Source organism: Artemia sp. Qi Xiang Cuo, chromosome 7 (assembly GCF_049724085.1).
Source record: "Artemia sp. Qi Xiang Cuo chromosome 7, ASM4972408v1, whole genome shotgun sequence".
In the NCBI taxonomy this organism is placed as follows: Eukaryota; Metazoa; Arthropoda; class Branchiopoda; order Anostraca; family Artemiidae; genus Artemia; species Artemia sp. Qi Xiang Cuo.
The window spans coordinates 77816936-77833065 of NC_142800.1; the positions used below are offsets into that span (position 1 = coordinate 77816936).

At 35.0% G+C, this 16130-nt stretch overlaps 1 protein-coding gene across 5 annotated transcripts in view; it reads right to left on the reverse strand.

Annotated features, from left to right (window-relative positions):
• Nucleotides 1-16130, reverse strand: part of LOC148950714 (echinoderm microtubule-associated protein-like 2) — a 193721-nt gene that overhangs the window by 152411 nt on the left and 25180 nt on the right. Inside the window, exon 3 of one of the 5 annotated variants that reach the window (XM_089092589.1) lies at nt 2296-2349. The exons of the other annotated variants lie outside the window; for them this stretch is intronic. The gene's annotated coding sequence lies outside the window, so the exon portion shown is untranslated. The remainder of the gene's footprint in view (nt 1-2295; nt 2350-16130) is intronic. 5 annotated transcript variants of the gene reach the window in all.

A 16130-nucleotide genomic window follows, 5' to 3' on the forward strand; every position in this document is an offset into this window, starting at 1 on the left:
AAATAAATAATTGAACGATTTATTACGGCCTCTTGGGGTATGATCACAATAGTAAAGTTGAAATTGTTTTGTTATAAGGTTTGTGGTTGCGATTAGGATGTGCGATTCGTATTAATTGTTTTATTATTTATTTAGTCATGTATTATTTTTAATGTTTTGTTTTTTTTGCATAATGAATATCTCTCTCATTCCTGGATCAGTCTCAAATGGCAATTCTTCGTCATTTGACAGGTTTTTTTTCCAAATACGTTTTTAAATTTTCGATTACTTTGGGCTAGAGTTCGTTTCTCACTAGGTTGCGTCTGACGCCGCAATCATGAGTTCACTTCCATGTTCATTAGTTGGTTATAGTCCTGATTCATCAGCATCTCTTTCTTCGTTAGCAGAAAAATATTCTCAGTACTACATGTTCAATGGTTGTCTTTCGACTCTGTTGAGTGCACTAGTGAGAAATATTGCTTTTATAAGAAGGCATGCACGAGTAAAAAGATTACTTATTGGTTAGTGCAGAGGTTTTTAAAGAATAGGGAGCGACCCTCCGAGGGGGGGGCGGAGAAAATTTTACGTATTGGTAAGACAGAGAAATTTTGTGAAATTTGCGTAGTACTAATCAAGTTCTGTATATTATGTGCAATTCGGTATAGGCTATATGTTATTGTGAATGTCCGAAATTCATGAATGTCAACATTCACCGGTAATACCTATTTTCTCCTTGGATTTATGTAGTCAGCGTTACCAGTAAACTTTTATCAGTTTTATGCAAGGTTTGATAATGACAGGTTAGGTTAGGTTTTTAACCCGTTTCTAAGATTTATAACCTAATTTATCCTAACCTCACTTAACTTTTACCATCAAAGCATGAATAAGACTGAAAAAGCTAATTCGCAGAGCTAATTGAATCCAAGCAGAGAAAAAGGAATTTTGGTCATTCACCGGTGGATGTCGACATCAACCAGATTTCGGACATTCACAGTAACACATACATCACATACAGGCAGCCAAAATCAACGTGGGTCATTATATATAAAAGATTTGGTTTTTACCGATTTACCACTATTAAACTTATTTGTAATATTACTGACTATCAGAATTGTTTTTATGAGGAGGGCGCACATCTGGGGTTGTTCAAAGATGGAAAGCCTGAAAAGTATCACGCAAATACAGAGGTATGTGATCAAATAGTATTATGCACATAAATCCATACTTCTAAGAAAAATTTGCGAAGCATGTGGAGTATAATTAATAGAATCGTTCCAAAAGAAAAGCAAAAATCTCTTTCAACATTTTTTCGAAAATTATTGGGAATATAATTAAGTCCTATGATGTCCCGTTATTTTTATTTCATCTTATTATTTTATTATAATTTATTTTCGCAGCTCCAGTCTCAGACAGATGTCCCTAGAAACTTCCTTCTACCCCAGTCATAGCAAGCTATTTTTCTTTTCCCTTGTCACGAGAATAATGTTCCGGCCATTATTTCCTAGATATCTGCCAGTCGCTCTGTCCGTCTAGCTCAATTCTAAAAATGCCCTTCCCCTTTATTTCTTTATTTTCCCCTTTATTTCTTTATTCTTGTTCATTAGTGCCATTGTTTACTGTTTCTAATGCCAAATGGATTTTCCGTAAATTCATCTAAACGGCACAGATCATTCCATAGCTAAAGAAAAGAGCTTTTAGTACTAATTTGAATTGAAGATTAATTCCTATTATCACTTTTATTTTAAGATTATTCAAAAGAATCAATAGTTAGAGACTTTCCCGTAAATTCCTAAGCTCCAATCCTCGACGAGTAATTATTTTTCATCCCTTCACCAATGTGGCTTCCGATAGTCATTTTCTTCCAGCCCCGAATACAGTACCGAGTTAGAATTACAAAAAATATTTGAGTCGAAATCTACGTTTGGCTTAAAAACATTTTTGGACCAAATCGAAAAGACGGCAAACCATGTATAAAATGGACAAAATATTATGACTTTAGTCCCAATTTCAGCGCAAAAGTTGTATTAGAAATACGAAAAAAAATATTTTTGAGACGAAAATTGTACGTTCGGCTCCAGAACACAGTCGAGCCAAACTAGATCGAAAAATACAATGGTATATAAACTCACACATGAAGAAGCTTGATATATTTTGTCACATAATCTTTAAGAATGACAACGGCTTAACTGTCACTTTAAAGCTGCAGCATTAACCAAGCACATTCACACAGTATTGAATGAACACAATTTGACTGCTCAACATTTACTGCCCAAGCTTAAATCACTTAGAACACTGTTAAGAACAGATTCAGTTTACCTTCCATGATTCCTTCTTTGATGAAACGTCCCAGTATTCAGGTCAAAAAGATACCTAAAGGACACGTATCCTTAAGAAAGAATAGAAGAAAATCTAATATTATCATGATTAAAATGACATTAAAAGTGTGATCCCTGCACGACAATTCGTGATTTTTCTAGTTTAAACTAATTCTTGCATGTCCCGATGAGAAATCAAAAATGACAAAACAAGCTTCATAGGAACCCAATATTCCTTCACTAAGCTAAATAAGGGTTTTCTGTAACAAACCCTAAAAGGGAACGTGGACAAATTTAAGGAATGGAGGGGGCGGTAATTCAACGCAAGAAACATACTCGCAAGAAACATATAAAATGAAGGGGGATAGGTGAGAATCCTCCTGAATATGAGTCTGAAAGACTGTCGTCTGTTCTAAGGATTCGACTTGCGTCCACCTATGCGTGGAAACAACAGTTTATATAATATACCAGTAAGTTTACTGCAGATGATTTTTGGCTCTTCATTCTTGGTGCAAACAAAAAGCTACTCCCACTTATTTCTGCACTTATTGTCCACTTATTGGTTGAGCTGGCCAAGTGGTTTTGTCAGTACTTGTTCCATGGATGATTATTCTTTGTCTACCAGTGAAAAGATCTAATGCCGCTTATGTTTATATCTGCAAAAACGTTCTCTGGAGCACTCGCACCTCGGTCCGGGTTTTTATAATGGGTGAGATAGGGAAAGATCATACTGGATAATTATATAAACTGTGGTGGAAACCGTCTAACTTATTTCAAAAAAATTAATAACATTTTCATCAGATCTTCATCTAACCAAAGCTAATGATATGAATTTTTTTTTTACGATATATATAAGTTCAAATAGGAATAAAAATCCCTTTAATAGAAAGTGTTTCACAAAGAGTGATAGAAATTCACAAAAAATACCAGATATTTTGATCACATATGCAGTGACCGTCATCAGTAGTAACTGATGACGTCATCAGAGTTTTACTACTGATGACGGTCACTGCATAATTATGTGACCGAAATATCTGGTATTTTTTTGTGAATTTCTATCACTTATTGTGAAACATTGTCTATCAAAAGTATTTTTTCTCTATTTGCACTTTTATTTATCGTCATGGAAAGGCAGTGTAGTCTCCGAAATTATTTACGTTTTTTTTTTTTTTTTTTTTTTTTTTTTTTTTTTTTTTTTTTGCCAAACAGTGATAATTTGAAAACACATGAATTTTGAAAACAAACACTGATATTTTGAAAACATACTCGAATTAAATTTAGTGCCTTCTAATCTTTTAGAGTTGATATTTTTGATTTATGAATATGGTACACAAAAAACTTAGAAATTTCATCACCAGTTTGCTAACAAAATATCATATGGGCGTAAAAGATTATAATCCCCAACTTAAGAATACTTTACAACGCAGATACCAGACCAACTTATCATATCTCACTGCCTCACTTTAACAAGACAAACAGGTTATTTGGTCTGGCACTGCAGTGAGGGATGGGTGAATTCCTAGATCTTTAACTACCTCTGTAAATATAAAAAAAACTTTGTCATACCCAAGGCCGTATTCAGGGGAGGGGGTAAGTTGTTTGACCCCCCCCCTCCGAAATGTTTGTCCAACTCGTAAAACGTGACAAAAATGAATATAAACAAATTTTTTATGCACTTTTTAAAGCTTGGCCATAGCTCTAAGGCATCGCCATAACTTAAAAGTTAGATAAGCCCTTATTCTATGCAATCATTACTGATGTACGCAGCAACAATAAATCCGATTACGAACTTAACAAAATAAGAGGTGGCTCCATTTTATCGGGAACTAAAATTCATTCATGTTTTTCCAAGAAGCCATACTAATCCTTTAAACACGCACTTCAAAGAAACTTCTCAGCCACTATGCTTCCATAGCAACCCTAACCAGATTTTTTACATGATATCTCCATTGACATGGGCGACTTGGATAGAAATCAGTTTAGATACGTCCCTAGGAGTGCAGACCAAAAAGACAAAAAGGTTCGTTCTAAAGCCACTTTTCTTCCAATTCTTATAAACGGGTTCTTCCGACCAATCATGGGAATTCCCCTTCAGTATTCAAGCTGGTCGACTGATATGAAAACGATTCTTCTTCATGGTAACGAGGGGCAAAGAGAAGAGAGAGAGTAGTTAATTTCTATTAGAGCTATATATTCGATATTGTTTTATTTTAAAAAATTCAGGCTTTTCACTACTTCAAGCTAACCTACGTATTTCTGCCAAACGATACGTGTTTTATTCGTGGTGTCGAGTAAGAATTTATTTAGTTAATCGTTTGCGGTTTTTGATGAAATTTCGCTTTCGAGATGACTTCCCATAAATTTAAAACGGCACCACTCCCGGGCGTTTAGGCTATTATATTATACCTGGCCAATTAATGAATCGCGTAAGACAAATTTAACCTGAGAATTACAATGTTTTGCATATAGAGGCCCCATCGCCAACGTAGTTCAAAATCTTACCGACCATATATTTCAAAAAGAAAAGAAGTTTTTGTTTCACAATTATGCTTTACTTATAGTATCAATATTAAATAGCGAACATGTACCGCTCTCGCCGATTCACATTGGTTCAATTTCTTTGTTTTCTTTTTGTTAAACTTATGCTGTTCCGGTTCAAATCGGCATTTGAAGTCGGAGCAGCCTTAATTAAACCGTAATTAAAATATACAAACTAAACCAATTTGAATTAGCAAAAGCGGTAGTTTTTACAGTGTAGCAATTCTTAACTGGGTCGTCAAGTTAAATTAATACAGCTGGTTATTCTAAAAAGCTCAAACATATTTTTTCGATGGAAAATTCTAAGAATCATCTTTCAAAGTTTAATTCAGTCGTATGTATCTTATCGCCAAGTTATACGAATGTCTTCCTTTTCTAATTTTCTCGAACCGCTTTCTAGCACATATTAATTAAAAAAAAAACAGTTTCCGCAAAAAGAAGTTTTTTCAAAGAAAAGCCAAAGGCTACATTAAACCAAAAAAGAGCAGAACATAAAGTCAAATAATCTTTCATATACAAATCACTAGTACAAATAGTACAAATCACTATCCACAAATAAAAGAAACCTAAAAGAACAAAAATTACAACAAATAACCGAGTCAAACTCAAAAGGACCAGAAAATCAGATGAGTAGGACTAATAACCTCCATGCCTTCAATGTATATATAATGCATATATATATATATATATATATATATATATATATATATATATATATATATATATATATATATATATATATATATATATATATATATATATATATATATGTATATATACATATATATGTCTATATATATATATGTATATATATATATATATATATATATATATATATATATATATATATATATATATATATATATATATATATATATATATATATATATATATATATATATATATATATTATATATACATATATATGTATATATTTTATATACATATATATGTATATATATATATATACATATAACGCTAAGAAATCAGTAGTATTAGTATTTAGGGGCAAAGGGGATGTTGATGCTGAGGTTGAATTTACACAGGAAAAACCGGCATAGTGAGAGAGACATAACAATCACACAGGCATAGTGAGAAAGAGAGGCAACAAATACCTACAATCACAAACAGTCAGACACGAAAACATGAAAACACCCGCTCAGACACACAGGCACAATGAGGGAGAGAGACCAAAAAACACCTACAATCAGACAGAGTCAGACACGAAAACACGCAAACACCCGCTCAGACACAAAGGCATAGTGAGAGAGAGATAAACAAAGGCACCTACGTTCACACAGAGTCGGACACGGAAACATGCAAACACCCGCTCAGACACACAGGCATAGTGAGAAAGAGAGACAAAAACACCTACAATCACATAGAGTCAGACTCTCTCTCTCTCTCTCTCTCTCTCTCTCTCTCTCTCTCTCTCTCTCTCTCTCTCTCTCTCTCTCTCTCTCTCTCTCTCATGCAAACACCAGTTCAGACACACAGGCATAGCGAGAGAGAGAGAGAAAAAACAATCACACAGGCATAGTGAGAAAGAGAGGCAACAAACACCTACAATCACAAAGAGTCGACACGAAAACATGAAAAAACCCGCTAAGACACACAGGCACAGTGAGGGAGAGAGAGACCAAAAAACACCTACAATCACACAGAGTCAGACACCAAAACACGCAAACACCCGCTCAGACACACAGGCATAGTGAGAGAGAGAGAGATAGACAAAAGCATCTAAATTCACACAGTCAGACCTCTCTCTCTCTCTCTCTCTCTCTCTCTCTCTCTCTCTCTCTCTCTCTCTCTCTCTCTCTCTCTCTCTCTCTCTCTCTCTCTCTCTCTGTCTCTCTCTCTCTCTCTCTCTCTCTCTCTCTCTGTCTCTCACTATGCCTGTGTGTCTTAGCGGGGGAATGTGGGGGCCCAAACGTATGCGCAAGCCCAGTAGTGGAAAATTGATGTGCACAGGGCCATCACATTATAATAATGATACCTGCCCATGGGCGCCCATATGGGGGGGGGCAGGGGGGGGGGGCTCTTGTCCCCCTGGATGAATGATGCTGCCTTATTTTTATATTTTTGTTCTGAGATTTCTATTATATAGCATTAAAAGTAGCAATTAGACAAAGTTTGCCCCCCCTGGAATTAAGTTTATGGGCGCCCATGTACCTGCCCAATTGTAGTCATTACAATTTTGAAGATAGAGATATGGTTCATTAACCATCAAAAGAATATGTCTGTCCAGCATGCATGTCAAATCACCATGGTATGCAAATTCTCAGAATAATGCCAAAAATGGTATCCTTAAACAGATCACTGATAAGACTTACCAAAAATCCAATGGAGAAATCGAGTGCGCAAATAACTTGTTATGATATTGTGACGCAACAAATAAATCTAACAGAAACTTCGTAATGAACGTTAAGTAAAGAAAAAACACATGGAATCAGGAACCAGTCTCTCAAACCCCCCTTTATTAAACGATATAAGAATTATTTATTTAACAAAAAATTCTTCGTTTTTAATGAACGCCAAGCAAAGAAAAAAGAAAAAAACTCATATGGCATCAGGGAACAGTCTCTTGAACCCGGTAAAGTACTTTTAAAGGATACAAGAATTATTTATTTAACACAAAATCTTCGTTTTTAATGAACGCTAAGTAAAGAAAAAACACATAAAATCAGGGAACTGAGAAATGAATGGAAAACTGCTTATAAGCTAAAAATGTTCTTGGCTAAGTTTTTATCTCAAAGGCCCGGATGTGAGGGCTGTCACAGTACGTATTATATTGTTTCACCGATAATATGAATGATTACGCAATACCAGACAATGCATCATTCTTGAGATTCTCTGAAAAAATGCCAATAAATTTTCAGACATCATAATATGGGCCGCTGGAATTCGATGTATTATTTCACCGACAAGATGAATGATTGAACAATACCAGATAACGCATCATTCTTGAAATTCTCGAAAGAAAAAAACAATGTGGGGGCTCAAACTCATGCGCAAGCCCGGTAATGGAAAACCGATGTGCACAGGACCATTACATTACAATAATGATACCTGCCCTGTTGTAGTCATAATCAATAATCAATAATCAATAATTGACTCGATACCATTAGAGTGCAAAAAGACCTCATCAAACTGTTCATTAGAATCCGTATAGATATTCGTTTATAAGACACAATGTTACTCAAAGTTACTTCTCCTATTGAACAACATACTTGGGAAACGAAAATCTGAAAATAATGCTTCCAAGAATATTCCTTATCGCACCGGAAATTGAGATGACGTCAGATGTGTGCGCTTGGAATGATAGGATACCTGGGAGCTCAGAATGATAGGATAGGGCTACACTTGCATGGTGGTATAGGGCTGCGTTTGTATGGTGGGATAAGGCTGCGCTTATAGTGCCTAATGGGATACTACTTACAGGTTCGTTATATGACAAAGATTCGTTAAATGACCTCGTTATATGACAAACACAGAGATTACAGTACAAGCCTAATCACAATAAAATTAGCCAAGATTTTATTATTTAAGCAAAAATTAGCCGGCCAAATTCAAGAGGGTAAGGATGCAAGAGGATAGGAATTCTAAGACAGGCTTTTGCATATAGAGAGTCAAAATGGCGGGGAATACAAATTCTAGAGCAAATCAATTTTTCACAGATTAAAACCCTAGAACAGGATCCTAGATCATAGAATCATAGATTTTCTTGATTTAGAACAGGAAATTTTTATCCCCCCTCCCATCGTGAAAAACGAGGAAATCGTTTTTCTTTCTGTAAACTGTTACCATAAATTTGAAATTAGAAACCCCTGAAGTTTGAAAGGCTTGATCATGGCTGGATGGAGCTTGAACGAATGACTTGTTTTTTTGCTAGAGGTTGATTAAGTAGGCTATCAAAGAGACTTTCAAACAGATTGGGGTGATAAAATGTAATTAAAAAACAATATTTTTCTACAATCATTAGCATTACATTGTTTGTTTTTACTAGGGCCAGCAAGCTGCCATGAGATCGCAGAAAAATATTTAAAGGATTGTTTAAAAACTACTGCCTCTTATAAATTCATCTTCATAACACCTTCGTAAAGTGCCAAACTGCAACATGGCACTATTTGTAACCATTTTTGGAGTGAAAAAGCAGGAAAAGACAACAAGGGTGCGATAACGAGGTAATCTCCGAGGTAACGATAAAGATAACGATAACGACATAACGAAGATAACGAGGTAATCTTCACACTTGAACATCCTTAATCAGACGTCTTTAGTTCTCCCTCTTATATACTCCCTTTCCACCCCACCATTACTGAGTGGAAATTAAAAAAAACGCGTTTTGAAAAAAAAACAAATGATGAACAAAATTTTATTTGTTTTTATGAGAACAATTAAATGTGTTATGTGTAAACTCTTAAATATAGCGATGATGACACACCCCTCATGCTGTTTATTTACGTGAGAAAAAAAAACTAACGAAGACACCGGTTGGTTCTCGAGTTTTACACAGCGAAACTTGAGTGAGTTACCCATAATATACAAGTACCAAAACTCCTTTTCTCCTACGGAAATTGAAAAAATAAAAATCGAATAAAATTCTCAAATTGGGAAAGCCTTCTTTCCCACGGGGGGAGGGGGTATTTATCGGGGGACTAAAGTATTTGGACAGTTTGAAATCAGAAGATAATTTTTTCTAGGTATATAGCCGCTAAAAAATTTCAGAAGAATAGCGAGGTATCTGGAAATTTTGTTAACTAAAAAAAAAAAAAAGAAAAATAATCCCAGTATAAAGTAAATGTAAAGTTTCGTTTAACTGTTTTTTCCAAGCGTTAAGTGTTTCTTTTTGTTCAATGACCAATTTTTCCAAATATTAAGTACTATTATTAGGTTAATATATTGTTTCATTAAAGTGTTTTACGATGATCGCTGGTCAAAGTTTATGTCATTTGTGCCTTTCATTTATGTTATTTTACTATATTCATGGCCGTATATTTGGCTTTAAAATACACTTCTCTATCTATCTATCTATCTAATATGCAGAATACTTATATTAAACACATTTTGCATGCAGAACCGCTATACTTTACCCCCACCCCCCTAATATGCAAATATACAGCCCAAATTCACTTCTAAAGTAACGAAGAAACTAACTTAATAACTGGCGTGTTCTAGAATTTTACACAGCGTAAACTTGAGTGAGTGGCGCATAATACACAAGTACCAAAATTCCTCCCCCCCCCCCCTACGGAAATAAAAAAAAACTCAAACAAAATTCACAAATCTGGAAAGCCTTATTTTCCGCGGGGGAGGGGGTATTTTCCGGGAGGAGGGGTATTTTCTGGGGATGGGTATTTTCCGGGGTGTACTCGCCATAGGAAACGCCTAGAACCGTAAAACCTATATTTAATGCCTTTAAAAAAATAATATTGACTTCTTTGTTTCATCGGCCAAGGTAAACAAAGGTCGTTGTGCAAGGTTATTTGTGTGCATTTAAAGACAAAAAAGAGCAAAAATTATATTTAGAAAAGCCAAGCTTGTCTAACAGAGTAAATAGCGAAGTTGACACTTAAGACGAGCAAAAATTACTGTTTCGCCGATTACGTAAGATATATTTACAAAACTAGATCAAATAAACTAACTCGTTATATTTTTCAATAGCTGTGGAAGTCTAAAAACTAGTGCTTTACTGAAAACTAAGCTTAATTAATTTTTTTTTTAGAAAATTATAATTGCATACTAAAACATATCGATATCACGGCTGCTGTAAGACTAAATAGACTTATAGATTAGTCTTTGTTTTGTGCAAGCAAGTCATATAATTTTCTGCTCCTAGGAGAATATCCTGTTGTTTTTTTGTTGTTTTTTTTTTTTGGGTGGGGTGGGGGTTGGTGTTCTCATATAACCGCTAATTTTTAGAATTCTATAAATCATAAGAGGAATGTAAAGAAAGTAAAGAAATCATTAAAATGTGAACTAAAAAGGTGTGAAGTGGAGGCCATGGATAAAATTGCCAAAGACCTGAAAGATGCTTCCAGACTGCATAATAGTAAAATATTGTACTAGCATGTTAATAAATTGTGACGGAATAGTCAACCTGGACTTGTCGAGGGGGAAGATAGGAACGAGGCAGCAATTAGTGAGAAGGAAAGAGTGAAAGAGAGATGGGCAGAACATTTAAAGAATGTGCTAAACCATGATAGAGTTACAGAAAAAAAATATAGAAAAGAATTAAAAAGTGTATGACACTTTGGATGTGAATAAAGATTTATTTTGTGAGGAAGAATGAATGATACTACTAAAAGAATAGAAAAATAACAAGGCCATAGGTGCAGATAGTGTGGTAAATGAGTTTGTTCTTTAAATATGGTGGTTATGAGGTTAGAAATAAGTTATTGGAGATCATGAATATGATTTTTGGAAAAGAGGAAGTACCTTAAGATTTTAGGAAAAGCTTAAACCACAGTATAAGAAAGGTGATATGAGTGAGTATGGCAATTATCGAGGCATTAGTCTGGTCTCTCTATGTAGCAAATTAATTAGTAATATGATACTTTTTAGACTGAGAGATAGCGTAGACAAAGTTTTAAGAGAAGAACAGTGCGGTTTTAGAAAAGGTGAGGATGTGTCGACCAAATTTTCACTCTTAGATTAATTATTGAGAAGTGCCTGAGTCATCAAACGTGTTTAGTCCCAAATTTTATAGATTATGAGCAAGCGTTTGATTAACCTTAACCCTATCTTTGTATGGTATACCAGATAAATAGGTTAAAGTGATTAGTGCCATATACAAGAATAAAACTGCTGCGGTTAAGATAGGAAACGGGGTTAGTAGCTAGTTTCGTATTAAATCGGGAATTAAGCAGGGTCGCGTTATACCCCAATTTATATAGATCATTTTTATGGACTCTAAGGAGTCCATAAAAAGGAGTCCTAAGGAGTACAGCAAAGGCAATGGGAGAACACCGAATCAAATGGGAAGTAAAACTCTCCTAGACTCAGAATATGCTGATGATTTAAGCATCCTAGATGAAAATGTTAGCAAAATTAACGAACTTTTAGACGTCTTGCGGGTTCAGGGTTCAAGAATAAGTCGTTAAGGCTAGAAATAAGTGAAGGTGAAGAGGTGATATTGGATGACGAGAAGATCGATCATATGGACAACTTCGCCTACCTATGTAGTGCTGTTAGTAAAGACGGTGGGTGCAGTAAAGATGTGAAAAGTAGAATAGTCAAGGCCCATGGTGTTTTTGCACAGCTGAAAAAAGTTTGGAAGAATAGGAAGATAAGTCTGTGAACCAGGATTAGAATCTTGAAAACAACAGTGATGACAGAAGTCAAGTATGGTTCCGAAGCAAGGGTGCTCCGAAAAACGGAGGAGGATTTTCTGGATGTTTTCCAGAGAAATTGCCAACGGATTCGTCGGGTACGGTTGATTGACCGTATCTAAAAGAGTAAGCTGTACGAAAAATATGATTCAATCCCGCTCTCTATGGCTATGATGAGAAAAAGGATGAAATGGCTATGAAACGTTCTGCGGATGAAGGAGGGCAGATTGTCAAAGACTTTCCTTTCCGACCAACCGTCTAGGACCAAACGATAAGTAGGTCGTCCCCGAATGGGGTGGGAGGATGTTGCAAGGAAACATCTAAGGGAAATGTGAACAGCTTGGGAGGATGTAAAGAGGGAGGCTTTGAATAAATTGCGATGGAGGAGGAGCGTGTAACTGTGTTGGTCTCAGGCTGCTTGGTGCTGCAGATAGTTGTTAGTAGTAGCAGTATTAGTAATCGGCAAAGTAGTAACTCTTGTCGTTTTAGTTTCAATGTTGCTCTTTACTACCGTGAGAAAAGTTTTATCAATTTTTAAAATTAATTGCCGATGTTTTAATCATCAGCCTAACCGATGTTTTAAACTCGAAAGAAGTTAACAACATTAGGTGGTATGTTTTTAAAACAAACAGCAAGTTTGGCCCAAGATCCAAAAGCTGCAATTTGAAAATTACCTTTTTTGTGTTGCACGTTACTACCGAGACCGTGTCCAGGGGGGTCACCGGGTTTGACCCCCTCGTCGTAACCTTCTACCGACTCGTAAAAAATTCACAAAAATGCATATATACAAATTTCTTTACCCCCCCCCCCCCGACGATGAAAAACCTGGATACGGCTTTAGTTACAATAATCATAGAGAAAATTAATGTCCTATACTTTCGTGTTACAAAGTGTGCTTTAATTCATTGGTTTATACGAGCCCATCGCAGCCCATCACATTATTCCTTATCTCTGGAGAGAACACAAACCCCTCCTTTTTAAACCCGGGTTATCTTTTTAAACCCCTCCTTTTGAAGAAGGGGTTTAAATATGAGCATCAATTAAATCCCTCATTAAAACCTTAGCTTTTTAAACCCCTCCTTTTAAATCTCAGGATAACTAACTACTGAGCGACAGATCTAGACGGAGAAGGAAATGCAATTTCTGGAGGGAGAAATAACTCCGCCTAAATTAAAACCATATTGCTTCTTTTGAAAGATTAATTGAAAAAACTTTCCGAAAAAAAAGTTTTTCAAAGAAAAGTAAAGGCCATTTTAAACTTAAGCTCAGTAGGTACAAATACCTTTTGAAATTCAAACTCAAAACGACCAGAAATTACTTTTAAAGAATAGATGAAACCCAAAACGAACAGAAATTTAAATAAACAATCATAGGAAAAAACATACAAAAGAAAAAATTTGTAATATAATTCGTTTTCAGTAAAGCGCCAATGACGCAGTAGGATTTAGGCTTCTGCAGTGAGGCGATACCCAAACTCTTGTTCGTAGTTATTTTTTTCGATCCAAACTTGATTTACATATTCATTTTAAGTTTCACATGTTTTAAGATTTATTTATTCATTTACATCAATATATATTGTATGTTTGTTCGCATTGATTGTTTATTTAATTTCTGTTCGTTTTAAGTTTCATTTATACTTTATTAGCAAACTATTTTTTTTTTTCGTTTTAAGCTTGATTTTCATATTCAATCTGAGCATTACTCGCTTTAAGGTCTATTTATTCATTTATATTATTACTTGTTGTATGTTTTTTGCTATGATTGTTTATTTAATTTCTGTTCGTTTTGGGTTTCATTTATTCTTTAATAATAATTTTTGGCTGTTATGATTTTTAATGTTAAAAGACATTTGTATCTAATGAGCTTAATTTTATAATGGCCTATACTTTTATTTGAAAAATATCTATTAAAAGAATGTGTTTAATCAATTTTTTTTCTTCTTTTACTGCAAAAAGTCTAAAGTTTTAATGGCATGGGGGGGTGGCTTACTGTCCGATTATTCTTGACTTTAAAAAAAACGATCAAGAACTTTCAATTGAAATCGAATGAGGCTTTTGTCAAAGTCTATACGATTACCTCTTTGATAAAAACCTTATATATGAACAATGGACAGCTTGCATAACTTGTGGACAGCGATTGACAATAATGAATGGATTGAAAAAATAGCAAGTTTAATTAACGCAATCTTGCGTTAATTAAGTAAATTATATTACTTTTGACTACGTTAGGGGGGCGCTCTCCTCGCCCCTCAACTGGATCCGCCACTACCTTACACTCTCTGTTTCTTTCCTTGTTAGGGAGGAGAGCAGATGCCTAATAGGTGTGTGCTAATACCAAAACATTCTAACTCTCATTGGGTCTTCAGGTATAAACAGAATTAGTTCAAAGGAAGGGGCGGGGAAAGAGGGCGTGGGGGGTTATTTGTCCTTCGATCAATTTTGACTCTTAAGAGCTGGACTAGAACGTCAAATTTCCATTCAAATGAGTCCTCTATGAGGTTTATACGAGAATCCCTTCCTGCCCCCGGGACCTGGGGGTCTTTATCAACGCTAAAGTTTTATTACTTAAACTTTTAACTATTTTTAACGAATTGGTATTTTAACCCTTGCATGTAAAGCACCTTTAAGAAAAAAAAAAAATTGAAGCTATATGAGATTTATTCATTTATATATATTCGCACCGGTTATATATATGTTTGTAATAGAGTTAATCTTTATTTCTCTCCGTTTGGGGTTTTGTTTGTCCTTTAATATCTATTTCTGGTCTTTTTGAGTATTAACTATAGATTAAATCTATTTCTGTTGGTCCTGAGCTGAATATGGCTCGTTACTCTTCTTAGAAAACCTATATTTATGTTAGGTTTTTTTTTTATTAGTAACTATTAAACATGGGAACCCTATGCTATTTCTCATGCGCAGCTTAATTAAATACTTATGAGACCCCAAACCCGATTTTTTCGCACCACCATGAATGGATTGAAAAAAAAGCTTCTAAAAACAGTAGCTTGGTTTATCTACTTTTTAATATAAAAAGAACAGGGTTCTTTTGATTAGACCATTTTTCAGATTTTTGTTTGCCACATTAACTTATCATTTACTATAAAATGTGTATTTTAAACTTATTTTAAGTATAGCTTCAATTTTCAGCACTTTTTGGCAAATTTACTATGTGCTCTTTCTATACAAACTATACTTTACTAAAGTCTTTCGAGTTGGGGCAGCATATTTGGCATAAACAAAAAAACTTTAGCATAGACAGTAGGAGGGGGGAAGTTGGATAATCATCCAATACGGAGTAGAACTTCACTTATCTCCTCCGTTCCCAATTAAGGAGATTAGAGAGACTCTTTGGGCTGTAGAATGTTGAACCGTATGAGGTGTGCAAGACATCAGGATACTAAAAACACTTTATATTCTCAGTAATTGTAGGATTGCTTCCAATGATCGTGGATTGGTGAGCCCTTCGAGCCATGATTTGATTGAGCTTCCACTTCTGATTTGTAGTTTCGACTCATTGTTCCGTTTTATATTTATAATTATATTGTTCTATATGTTATTTTGATTCACAATTCACTCATATTGTATCGATATTTAAGCCTTGAAATGAAACTAAAAACTATGCCGAAGCTAGTAGTGGGGGGACGTCTCCTCCGTCACATTTCGAATTGGACAGTCGCCGAGACAGTAATACAGACTGCGATAATATGTCTTTTGAAAATGTTTTTCAAAAGACACGAAAATAATCGTCAAAAGGAACATGAAGTGCTATCTCTGACATTTCCGTTGATTCTTTATTCCCGTTACTTTCAGACGTAAAATTTAGAATTTTATCGAATGGGTTTTGTCGTCCCCTCCCTGAATAATTCACATTTGGAAAACTCATCCCCTGGGAAATTCCTCCCCCCTCCAAGAACATTTTCTTTTCCTGTTGATAATTCCCACGCGTTAAATTTCACACAGCAGAAATT